Source organism: Dipteris shenzhenensis, chromosome 30, assembly GCF_047967505.1.
Source record: "Dipteris shenzhenensis isolate YYH24624 ecotype China chromosome 30, Dip_SZ_1.0, whole genome shotgun sequence".
Taxonomy (NCBI): domain Eukaryota; kingdom Viridiplantae; phylum Streptophyta; class Polypodiopsida; order Gleicheniales; family Dipteridaceae; genus Dipteris; species Dipteris shenzhenensis.
In genome coordinates this window covers 45988151-46001155 of record NC_141625.1, presented here as the reverse complement: position 1 = coordinate 46001155, position 13005 = coordinate 45988151, and the positions used below count along the sequence as shown (strand labels likewise).

General features: G+C 41.4%; 1 protein-coding gene across 2 annotated transcripts in view; it reads right to left on the bottom strand.

The window, feature by feature from the left end:
• The window catches only part of EDA25 (CCAAT-binding factor), a 98397-nt gene that overhangs the window by 45030 nt on the left and 40362 nt on the right, over positions 1-13005 (bottom strand). The gene's annotated exons all lie outside the window — the stretch shown is intronic.

The window sequence follows — 13005 nt, the reverse complement described above, 5'->3', positions numbered from 1 at the left end:
AAACCATAAACTCCATCATGCATAGCAAAGACTAGCTACTATGACATCCCCACTGACGTCATCAGTGCCCAACAGTGGGTGTAGACCATAGTATAAAAATATGCTCTCACACATACAAATCCACACACCCACACATACTTGAGCATCCATTTATACAAAGTCTTCGTACTGAGTTTCTGTCAGCACTCTGGAGGTGAAGGGCAGACTCAGCCATGATGAAGGCTAGCACTAAAGGAGAAGGCTAATCAAAAGGTAGTCCAAAATCTCTTCATTCAAGCTACAACTGCTTGTGAAGTCTAAACATTTTCATTTTAGTCTCTCCCCAAGGAGCATCTAAATCTTTTATAATGCCCTCCTTGGTTATAATCTTTTCTATTATATTTGGTTATCAAACACAGGGTACTTTGGAAATACATACATAATGAAGTCTAGTTATGACAAATAGCTAAATCAAAGCTGTAAAAATGTATTTCATGGATAGCCCTAGTGTGTAAAAGCTAGAGATTGCTTTTAGAAACTGTAGGAATGATTGAATTTGATAATATGAGATTGGTTAAACATCTAAGATGCATGCTTGCACCACAAAAGAATTTCGTAAGCAAGGCAAAAATATTCATGCTATATACAACATTAAATCAATATTGTAATGTATGTGTGATTATACAAGTCATACTCTTAAGAAGAAATAATTATTGTGTAACAATTAAAGGATCGTATGTACTCATAGTTAGTCTAAGTAGACAATTTCAACTTGTTTTACATGATATTGCTTGGTACATATAGTATGCTTCAATGAATTCGAATGAAGTGGAGAAAATGAAGAAAAGGAAACCATATGATTGACTTGAATCACATAATGACGCTCTTGCTAAGCAAGAGGGGGAGACATGAACATTAGACAAGAATGTAAATTTGAAAAACTTCTTTGTCACTTTGCATATATGAAGACTGAAGAATATCTTGCAAGATAATGTCTTGTATATATTTTCTAGCTGCAGAAGAAAATACATACGGGATCATTACTAGATACCAAAGGATTAAGTTTGTGATTGGAGAAATCGTAAACCTTGAGCGACTAGACAATGATATATCTATATTCTTTTGCTAGCCACCGAGTAATATATGACAATTATTGCTACTCACATTATAATCAAGACTAAAATAATTAAGCACTATACTTGCTACTTCTCTCAATGTCTACTATGGGACCGTATAGATGTTGAGGAATTCGACAATAACAATGCTTGAATGTGTACCAAATTAACATGGACAATGAGTTGATGTAGTATATCAATTTCTATTGGGACAAGATCAAAATAATAATAGTCTCTTATAAGTCCTAATTTGGATAATTCATGAAATTTTAAGATCTCTTAAAGATACTTTTTGACCTTCTCAATGATGATACGTGATGGATATCCTAGAGAGTCTCCACATCTTTACTTATACTCGTTCACTCATATATTCAAATACACAACTAAGGTTACTAGTAACAATCAATTGATGAATCATCAAACCAACTAGTCTGAACACAATAGCTTTGATATACAAACATCAAATACACAATACACCATTCACACTACCAAGTGATGTAAGAAATAGAATTTTCATAACATGTATTTTGCTTGGGTTGCAAATACAATTGCCGGCTTGAGTATAGATGATGAGTTGGATAGCGAGGAATGGAGATGGCGAAGACAATTTGGATTGAGAGAAACACTGAATGGCTGATTAAGGCCATGGGTCAATATTGTAAAATAGTGTATAATCAAGTCTTGGGCACATTAATTTTGGATGAGGGCAGATTAAGCCTTCAAATATTTGAAGCCCGTGGAGCTATGTTTAGTAATTCCTCTAATTGTGGACAAGGAATGCTTTTTGATGCAGTACTAATGGCTCTTTTTCTTTTCAATGAAAGATTATAAATACTTAGATGGGAAGCAAGAGCCACCATCTAAAGGAGGCAAATTGGACCCCATGTTGAGTCGCTCTTCCTAGTTTCTTTTGATTGTTTTGTTCATAGCTTCTATTGCATGTTATCCAAGAATTTGCACACATTGTTAATTTTCAATTTTCATGACAGCGGCATCATCCTGTGTAGCCAATGTCTAGAGTTAAAACTGGCCTCTAATCACTCAGAGGGCAGTGGAACTAAACCTTTAATCACTTCACCACTTATTTACAGCTCACAAAGCATATATCACAACCATTAACCATTGCATGATCACCATTTGGCATTTACCCATTTGTTCACAAACAAAACCATTGAAAAAGGGATGGAGGCTAGAATGCCCCTGCTCAACAAACATAGACAAGTGCACCCGATCAGCCCCAAACACCGTGGCACCCCTTTTAGTATTTCTTTATATTTCACAGTGAAATGATTACAAGTTGCATCTGGGAGACCTTCCTTGCAACTAAGCACGCAGCCCCAATTCACTAAGCCTTCGCAAGGCTTTCAAGCATAGAACACCATCACATAAGTGCACTTAACCCATAGACTCAACCCAAAGGCATTCTCTTTTCCGAGTGCAATTCCATTGGCTGTCCAGATGCAATCACACTGCATCCCAGCTGCACTCTCTTTGAGTGGTTTCCAGAAGGCATTCACAAAGCTTTTCAAAGCTCCAAAATAAAATCAGCAAAGTACCCAACCAAAGAATGACTCATGTAGCACTGCCTGCGCACCTGTGAGCCAAGAAAGAGACGGCACACGAGGCCAACCAATAGCTTATGGCAAAAAGAAATTGCAGCAGCAAATCACAACTCACCAAGCCCTGAAAACTCGAACCAAGTCCTCAATCGCCAAGAGGACATAGTAGCCAATGCCCAATTGCATTCTCAGCCAAAGAGGAGTGCAAAGGCATGAAGAAAGAGCATTTACAAGAGCGCCAGCAAGAATTCCACTGAAAAATGCAAAAAGAAGCACTTCTGTTGCGAAGAAATGGGAGTTCTTGGGCTCAAAAGAAGCGTGCTTCAGAGAGGAATGCATTGAGAAGGTTTTGGAGAAGTTCATCGCCGGAAAGTCCTCCAAAACTGAGAAAACCCAGTCAACCAGCGTGTGGGTCTACTCGAAATTCAACAGAAAGCTGTAGCTTTGTAAGAGGAGAGGCCCAGGAGGCGGTAGAAACAAAAAGGTCCAGAAAAAGCCACTTTTGCAAATTCAACCAGCAAAAGAAGTGCTCAGCTCTGCCCATCCTACCAAACGCACGGAGGGAAAAGCATATCACTACGAAGGGGAGGCAGAGGGGAAGCCATCGGGCCAAACGGAAGTCGAGGAATCCAAATAGGTGAGGAGTTATGAAGAAAAACGGAATTCAGCTTAAGGAGGCTGAAAAACCAGTCCAAAATCTCAACAAAGGGAGAAGATGAGAGAGAAAACCACACATGTGAAGTTTAGAAGGCCCAGGAAGGTCCACGAATGGCAAAGGAGCATGTAGAAGGCACTAGAGCCACCTGGAACTCTAGGGGGGCCACTAAAGGTACATGGCCCTCTAGGGGGCCTATTAAAAATGCCACATCATCATTTCCCAACAACCACTCTTTTAATTCCTTGGAATGCCTTTGGGCCTAGGGATTAATTACGCTTATGTGCTAGGCACCATGCCGCGTTTAATTACACATTATTAAGCCCATGCTTGGACTTTTAAAACCAAAGTTGTCACGGTCTTGTAGTACATTAAAGTACTTAGAATTTCACGCCCCCGTGACATACCCCTCTCTTGAAACAGCAAACCACAGTTTGCTGTCCCAAAACACAGGAGCGAGCATGAAATATAGCATAAAAGAGTATACAAGAAAGCCGCAGCTATAGTATACAGAGACTATAGTCGATCAATAGTCAAGATGCATCAATATCATGAAGTCTCACAATAGAAATACTGTCAGCTCAGTATCTCGGATGAAACATATAGTGTCATCAAGCGACCTCATGAAATCACGATGAGCCCGTCTGTACTGAGGGAGTGGAGGTGCTACCCCCTCTCAAACACCAGGTAATGCTCCAGACGCTCACTCTACTGAACTACCTGTAGGAGCATGGACCACAGTCGGCTCTAATTGGAAAGCATTAAGGTATAGCTACAATATCCCATGTGAATCTGCCAGTTCACCTTCCTCCATCCATTTCGCATCAAGTGATGGGTAATTTTGAAATTTTACCAAGTAGTGACGGATAACTTTACCCTTGAGCTTTCTATCTCTGTGTGCCAGAATCTGCTCTGGACCAGAAGTTCATCTTGTTCTTCCACTTCAGGCTGCACCTCATCAGGTAAATCCTCAGTAATATCTCCATTATATTGCTTTAATAAGCTCATATGAAAGGCATTATGTATCTTCCAATGCGGAGGCAACTTCAGCCTGTAAGCTACCTCGTTTATCTTTTCAGAAACCTGAAAAGGACCATAGTAACGCATGTTCAGCTTTGTGTACAACCTTTCCTTGCCTTTCTTATTTTTCAGCCTTGCCTTCTAAAAACGCAGCAAAACCCAATCACCTTCTGTGAATTACCAATTCCCTGCGGTGCTTATCTGCTGCTCTTTTCTGCTTGTCCTGACTTCTTTGCAAGGCATATTTGATCTTCTTGTAAACCTCTTTAAGGCTTTCCACAAAACGATCAGCTTCGAAGATTTTCTCTTTTGTATGCAAAATGGGAGGTATCTTCCTGGCACCTTCCACTATTTCAAAAGGTGCTTTACCTGTGGATGTGTGTACCGTATTATTGTAAGCATATTCCAGCAAAGGCAAATAATGCTCCCATTTGCTTTTGTGGTCTGAGACATAGCATTTAAACATATCCAAGATGGTAGAGTTTTCCTGCTCCGATTGTCCATCAGACTGAGGGTGAAAAGATGACGAAAAATTCAGCGTAGTGCCCATATTTTCAAACAGCCCTCTCCAAAAGAGGCTGGTCATCCTCGGATCTCTATCACTGATTATGGATTCAAGCATCCCATGATACTTGAAGACATGCTGTAGAAACAATTTAGCCATTTGATCTGCTGTAATTTTCTTTCTTACTGACACAAAGTGGGCTTGTTTGCTAAACCTAAAAATTATTGTCCACAATCCATCATGTCCAGTAGGAGTACGTGGAAGATCAAACACAAAATCCATAGCTATGCTTTGCCATGGTCTATCCGGAATCGGCAAAGGGTGTAACAACCCAGGTGCCTTCTGCCTGTCAAACTTTACTTTCTGACAAACCATGCATGTTCTCACATATTCTTCCACATCTTTCCTCAAAGATGGCCAATAAAAGTATTGCTCCACTGCTGTAATTGTTGCTGTAATTCCCCTACATCCTGCATATGGAGGAGCATGACTTTCCATTATGACTTTCTGTTGCATCTGATCAGTGACACAGAGTCGTCCATGCATCAAAATGAAACCCTCTTTCAACATATAGTGATCATGCCTTTGACCATCAGAAAGCTGATCATAAATAGTTGAAAAATCAGCATCATTAACATATTGATCTTTCATCACATCTAACACATTGTTGTAAGCAATGCTCACTGCTGAAACACTGGGTTTCTTGGAGACTGCTTCAGGCTGTGGTTTTCCTGGAAAGTGCATCAGCCACGACATTTTTGTTACCCGGCACATGTACAATTTGAAAATGAAACATTGAGAGGAAGTTAGCCCATCTCATGTGCTTTTCAAATAATTTTCCCTGCGTGAGAAAATATCTAAGTGACTGATGATCTGTCTGCACATAAAAATCAGCTCCAAGAAGGTAATGTTTCCATGTGGTCAAAGCATGTATCACTACAATTCAGCATCTTTGAGAACTCTACTCTCATATGCAACCACTCTGCCATCCTGCATCAAAGTGCCTCCTCTGTTGTTCCCACATGCATCACAAGTTATAGCAAAGGGTTTTGCAAGATCTGGCAAGATAATAACGGGTTCAGAACACAACTTTTGCTTCAGCTCTTCAAAAGCTGCATTTTCCTTTGGTCCCCACCGAAACAGTACAGCTTTCTTTTGTAAAGCACTTTATAAACCTTCGATAGTATGAACACAACCCAAGAAAGCTTCTGACTTCATGCAGATTTTTCAAAATTGGCCAACTCCCTATGGCCTCAACTTTTGCAAGATCCAACTTGAATCCATCCTTTGACACTATATGACCGAGAAAATGAATCTCATGTATAAAGAACTCACTTTTCTTGGTGTTTATTAATAGCTTGTGTCTTTTCAACTCTTGAAACACAATAGTGAGATGTTTCCTGTGCTCCTACTCATTTTTAAAGAACACAATGATGTCATCGAAGAAAGTGCCCACAAACTTTCTGTGTGTCCAAAAAATTCTGTCCATCATTCTATTGAAAGTGGAATGTGCATTAGTCAAACCAAAAGGCATCACAAGGAACTCATATAAGCCAAATGAAGTGCGGAAGGCAGTCTTGTAGACATCTTCAAGCTGTATCCTTATCTGATGATATCCACTTTTAAGGTCAATACGACTGAACATTGAGGAACCTTCCAACCGATCCAATATATCATCAATGCGTGGAATTGGAAAACGGTTCTTAATTGTGACTTTATTCAAAGCCCTATAATCAATACACATTCTCCAACTGCCATCCTTCTTTTGCACAAGCAACACAGGGGAACAGTAGGGAGAATTACTTGGCTGTCTTAATTCCTTTTCCGAGAGTTCCTTCACTTGTGACATTATCTCTTCCTGTTGTGCCTTACTGACACGATAGCGAGGTATATTAGGCAGTGAGCTTCCTGGAATTATATCAATTTGATGATCCTCGTGCCTCTTGGGAGGTAATTCTTGAGGAAGTGCATCTGAGAAACAATCCTGAAAATCTGAAATAAAAGCAACCCTTTCTCTATCTAAAGCAGAAAGAGTAGAGCCTTCTTGAACTGGTTGGTTGTCCTCTTTGACAAAAATCAAGTACGCTGAAATATGACGCTTTATTACATTGGAAATACAAGAAGCTGAAACTACAGGGATGGACTCCCCTTTCAACTTTACATCAAGTACATGATTTTTGCCTCTATGAGTTAAAGAAACCTTCTTGTTTCTCATCTGCACATCAGCCCCCACCCTGTACATCCAAGGCATCCCAAGCAAAGCATCACACTCTGGCAATAATGTAGAAGTCCTCTACATCCTGATATCCCTGGATATGCATCCTCAACTTGCCAATGATAGGAGTGACAGGTGTGTTGAGTTCAAGGTTGGCCATATCACACATGCTGGATGGCCCCATTTCCTCAGGCTTGATGCCAAGCCTTCCTGCCATATTAGGAGTTATGAAATTCGCCTTTGCCCCAGAATCAAAGAAAAACAAACAATTCTGATTTCTAATTTTTCCCCATGCTCTGCACATCTCAGTCTTTTTCGTTTCCTCTTCATCATGTGCATGTAGCAAACTCCCAATCACATCATGTGTCCTGCGGAAGGTTTAGGCCTTTTGCCCTTCCGATCAGCCTGTTTATCACCATTCTTATCATCATCTGACCTATCTCTTTTCTTGGATGGGCAATCATAAGAGCGGTGTCCCTCTCCTTTGCATATAAAACATTTGTTTTGCTCCAAAAGTGACTTTTTCTCTTCATCAGATAACTTGGTACGGGGCTGTTTATTAGGCTGTCCACGCCTTTGACCAGCTTTGAATTGGGCTTTTCCTTCCTTTTGAAACGGTCGTTTGCCATAATTTTTATTTTCAGATTTGATGTCCTTATCTTGGTGTTTGGCAGCCCGTTTGTTGTCTTCTTTCTTGCTGTCCCTAAAGCCCAAATTCTTCTCCTCCATCCATGCACATGCTGTCCTTGCATTCTCAATTAATTGAGTCATAGAACCCACCTTGGTTTTGATGCAAGAATCACGTAGCTCACTAGGCAATCCACAACAGTACCTCTCTATTTGCTCTTTCAAAGAAACATGCCTGTAAGAGCTCAATGGCAGCAAAACATCCCAAAACCTCTGGGTGTAATCATCAAGATTCTTGCAAAGTTTGTATGACAAGTCATGCCAGTGTGAAAGTACTTCAACTTCAAAAGTTGGAGTAAGCCAAGTAGAAGAGAACACTTGCTTAAATTCCAGCCAAGTAGCAGGTGCATCTCCATGAAGCATAAGGTTGGTGTACCACTTAAGTGCATTGCCTTTCAAAAATGTGGCGATCTTCCTCATCTTGGATGCTTCTGTAAACAAACCCCCAAGAAATGCAGCATCAAACTGTTGAAGGAATGTGAGGGCTTTGTACCTGTCCTATACTCCATTATATGTCTTATTTGCAGCATTCCCTTCACTAGGGAGAGCCATGCTTGGCTGAACATTAGGCATGGCAGCATATGTTGTGGCTTGCATGCCTGGCTGCATTCCCACATTGTCATACATGGCTTGTTTTCTATGCCCAATTGGCGGTGAAATCAACATAGCATCAAAGATAGAATCTGTACCAAAATATTCAGGTTGCTGCCTCAAATATGGCTGAGGTGGTTGAGCCACATTTATGGACTGCACATTATTATTTTGAGGAGTAGAAGTACCCAAACCAAGGCCTTGTGCTGGCTGCTCATATTGTTGCATTGGCTGTACTTTTTGTACCTCTTTCTCAAGTGCTCTTTTGGGTGATTCCTCTCTCTTGGAAGTCACTTTCTGAGTCATTTTTTATGGCTGTCCCTCATGGGAAACTGATGCATGAGTGTGCGGTCCACCATGAGAAGCTGATGCATGTGTGTGCTCACTCTTTCCGTGCTTGTGCTTTCTTGATTTCTTCTTCTTGGCATTTGTTTGCACAATCTGAGCCAAATTTTGAGCCAGCTGAGTCAAAGCAGTCACTACACTTGCAAGCTGTGCATTCAACATAGTAGCATCATCTGACTCACTGCTAGAACTAGTATCACCGTTGAGCTCAGTTGTAGCTTCATGTGTGGCCTACTCAAAAGGCATTTGTTGTGCTCCCTGCAGCTGTACACTAGCTGGATCATTAAGGCTTTCCTGCCTTCTCCTTTGAGGAGTTGTGGAGCTCTCTTGCTCATGGGTACTCACCATGTTTATGGTTGTAATATTCAGCTGTCAAAAAGTGCAGCAAAGATATCCTTCCACCAAACTACCGAGGCCCACCTCTTGAGAAAGAGTGTGTGGTATCCCGGCAATGGAACCAATGAAATCGGCCTCTAATCACTCAAAGGGCAGTGGAACTAAACCTTTAATCACTTCAGCACTTATTTACAGCTCACAAAGCATATATCACAACCATTAACCATTGCATGATCACCATTTGGCATTTACCCATTTGTTCACAGATAAAACCACTCAAAAAGGGATAGAGGCTAGAATGCCCCTGCTCAACAAACATAGTATCTAGGATCTTCTAGCTTATGGGTTCTAGGACCATATTGTGGCATGGCATAAGGATTTAACCTCGTTTCTCTTCAAGCGGTGTGAAAGGCGCCCTCCTGGATCAGTCCCATATCAAGCACAAGCGCTTGTAAACCTGCAAAGCCAATACAAGAAGAAGGCACGCGAGCAAACACAACAAGGCAGCTGCGTATTCAATCAGCAGACAACTCGAGGCAACTTCACACAACCGAGAATGGTGTTTGAAACCCTTGGCATGCATTTCAAAGCAAAAATGCTTGCATGTACAGCCTTCTACAAGCTCTATGGACATTTGTGCATCTAGGTAGCATGCATCTCAAGGCGATTTTCAAGAAATTTCAAAAAAATAGTAAAATTCACACGTGGTTCCATAGTCTATAAAATTTTCTAATAGCATACAAAAATTGAAATTTGCTAAACAATTCCCTTTATAGGTAATTTTCACCTCAGATGCCCTATTTCAGCTCCACTTGCAATTGCAGCCCTCAAAACACGCTCATTTTGGTGTTTTATCCCACAAACATAAGGTACTTGAAAAAAAATCCCAAAAAAACAGCAAAAGACATTTGATTGTGGGTGCACACCTGAACACCAAACAAGGACTCTTTAGTGTTGTTTTGCTTTTTTAAGCAAGTTGTCATGAAGTACAAGGCCAAATAGAACTACAACAGTCTCTATTTAGTGATTTCAGCAATGCCCACATCATGTTCCTGTTAGAAATCAATCAACAGAGGGTATGCACAGCGGAAGAGTGATAGAATAGCCCAGAAGCTCACACAATGTGTATGTGTGTGTGTGTGTGTGTGTGTGAGTCTTGCTCATCGCTTGCAGGCTGTTATTCAAGATTATGGACGGAGCTACATGGGTAACCTCAGGCTCAAGCTGAAATGGGCTCAATCTCACAAGCAGCAAATGGATGCAATCAGTTCTCATAGACAGCTTACCTCTTCTGAACAAGATTCTTGTGCTTATGCGGTCCATATCATTCACCAAAATGATCTTCGCAAATTAAAGAAGTGGCAAATCCGAGCTCGCATGAAACCCCTTTTGGATAAGGGCTGTTCCTCCAAGGCCTTTTTTAAAGGTCTCCACGCGGATAGGCGAAAGGAGGATATTTGCAAGATCAAGAAAGATGATGGCACCTGGACCACTTCCAAATCACAATTGGAATTGCAATGTTCTAGTCATTTCCAGCATCTCTTTTCTCTTCAGCCTGATCATTTGATACAAGTGAATGCAGCTAGGTCTCAATTTCTCATGCATGTCCAGCCCATATTGTCTCGGGAACAAGCTCATGCATTGGAGCAGCCTTTTATGCTTACTGAACTGGATGATGCTTTGAGTCATCTACGTAAAAGCAGCTCTCCTGGTTGGGATGGATTGACTGTCGAATTTTTCCGTGCATTTTGGGGTGATCTTAAGAACACTCTTCTTCTAATGATCAATCATGCTTGGGCAGAACAATCTCTTCCTCCATCCTGGAAACATGGCCTGGTCAAATTGATTCCCAAAAAAAGGTTGTGTGAGACGATGGCTGATTGGCGGCCTATATCTCTCATGCCTGTTGTTTACAAACTCATCGCTAAAATGATTGTCCTCAGGGTTCGCTTCCTTTTGCAAGCAGGACTTCATCCTAGGCAGTATGGGTTTGTCCCCAGAAGGCATATCACTGACAATATCTCCAATGCTTTACTTGCGATTGAGTATGCCAAATATTCTAAACAAGATGTTCTCATTCTGCAAGTAGACATTGCGAAAGCATTTGATACTGTCCATTGGGATTTTATTTCTCAGACTATGCATAAATTGGGATTTGGCCCTCGGCTCGTCCATATTATCTACTAGCTCTACTCTCATGCCACGGCGCAGTGCCTGCTTGGTGGTGGATTGTCAAGAACTTGGACTATGACCCGCTCAGTGAGACAGGGATGCCCTCTTAGTTCCTTACTGTATGCCATTGCTACCCATCCGTTACTGTTGCACATGGACTATCTTGCAGACACAAGACAGCTTCATGGCTTGCAAATTCCAGGGGCACAGTCATTTCTTGCACAGGCATATGCTGATGATTCATACTTTATGCCCAAGAATTCTCAAAGTGACCTTTCTCATTTGATGCATGCACTGAATGACTTTGGTATAGCTGCTGGACTGCATATCAATTTTCAGAAATCAAAACTTCTAGCTATGAAAGAAGCTGATTGGCATGCACTTCTCTAGCCAGGCCACATTATCTCTTCCCATACTATTGTGAGGCATCTAGGCTACCCCATTGGCTGGAATATTACCCCGCAACTCCAGCTCAAATGGGTGCTTCAAAAGATCAACAAGAAGCTGGAATACTAGCATTTGTCCACTTGGCCTCTACATGTTCGACTTCGGATAGTACAGTCCATCATTATGGCATATGTGCAATTCTATTTGCCTCTTCTTCCCTGGTCTTTTAAGCAGTTGGCTTCCTATATGTCACAGGCTATGGAGATATTTTGGAAAATCAAATCTCGCAAAAAGGCTTTGCGGCTACTCCCAATGCAGTCTATTTGTTCACCCAAGACTCATGGGGGGCTGAATATTCTCAATCTCCAGGTTCATATGTTGGCAAGAAAGAGCACTATGATTGCTGATTTCTTTCAGCAAAAACAGCCATGGGCTATTATGTTAGCAGCTATGTGTGGAAACATGACGTCCCATGCATATGGGCATTGGATTACAGATCACTGGGAAGCAGTCATGACCACATTTCAGGGGAAAATTCCTGGTTGCCTTGTTTCTACTGCTTTTATTCATGATTGGAAGAGAATTCTTTCATATGCTAAATGGACAAGTGCTTCCTCTCATCATGGTAATTCTTTTCGCTTGGAAAGCATCCATTGGAGCAAGGTGTTTGAATCGCCTCTCGCTTTACAGGCACCTATTAAAGCATATAATCTCATGAAATTGGGCGTAAGATTTGTTGGCGATGTTGTGGATCAACAAGGATGTATGCTTTCATTTCCACAAGCTTGCAGGACATTCTCCTTGGGTCTGCATCATAGGTTCATTTGGAAAACACTTTCAACTATGTTGCAGCCATTTATTCCGGTTCCTCCACTGTTTGTACAGGACAGATTACTGGACTGGAATTTGACTTCCTTACCTCCTGCTACGCATACGCTTTCAATGCATAATCTGACCTCCTCGAAGGTCTACAGATTTCTTCTTCCACTGCCATGGATTGACAAGCATGCCAACACTCTTTGGAACTTGGATAGGCCTTTATCTTGGTGGCAATCACGACTCATGAAAATCTGGAAAGCCAAATTGCCATTAAAACAAAGGCTTTTCTTTTGGAGATGTATAGTGGGAGCTTTTTCCATTGGGGTGAAATTGGCAGCACGTCGCATTGCTTCCTCTTCTTGCCCCCGTTGCTCTCATCACCGCGAGACTGTTCCTCACCTCTTATGGTCTTGCCCACACTCTCGCATATTGATCACTCATGTTTCCCATTTGCTGCGGCTTCGGTTTCCCTCTATCCGATTTGGGAAACTCTTCTGAATGTTTGGATGCCTCTCATCTCAGATGTCTCCATTCCTCCTCTTCTTTCACTGGACTCGCTTTTGGGTACTATGGACCATTTGGACACAGAGACTGCATTCCAGGATGGGTCAACAGTTTCC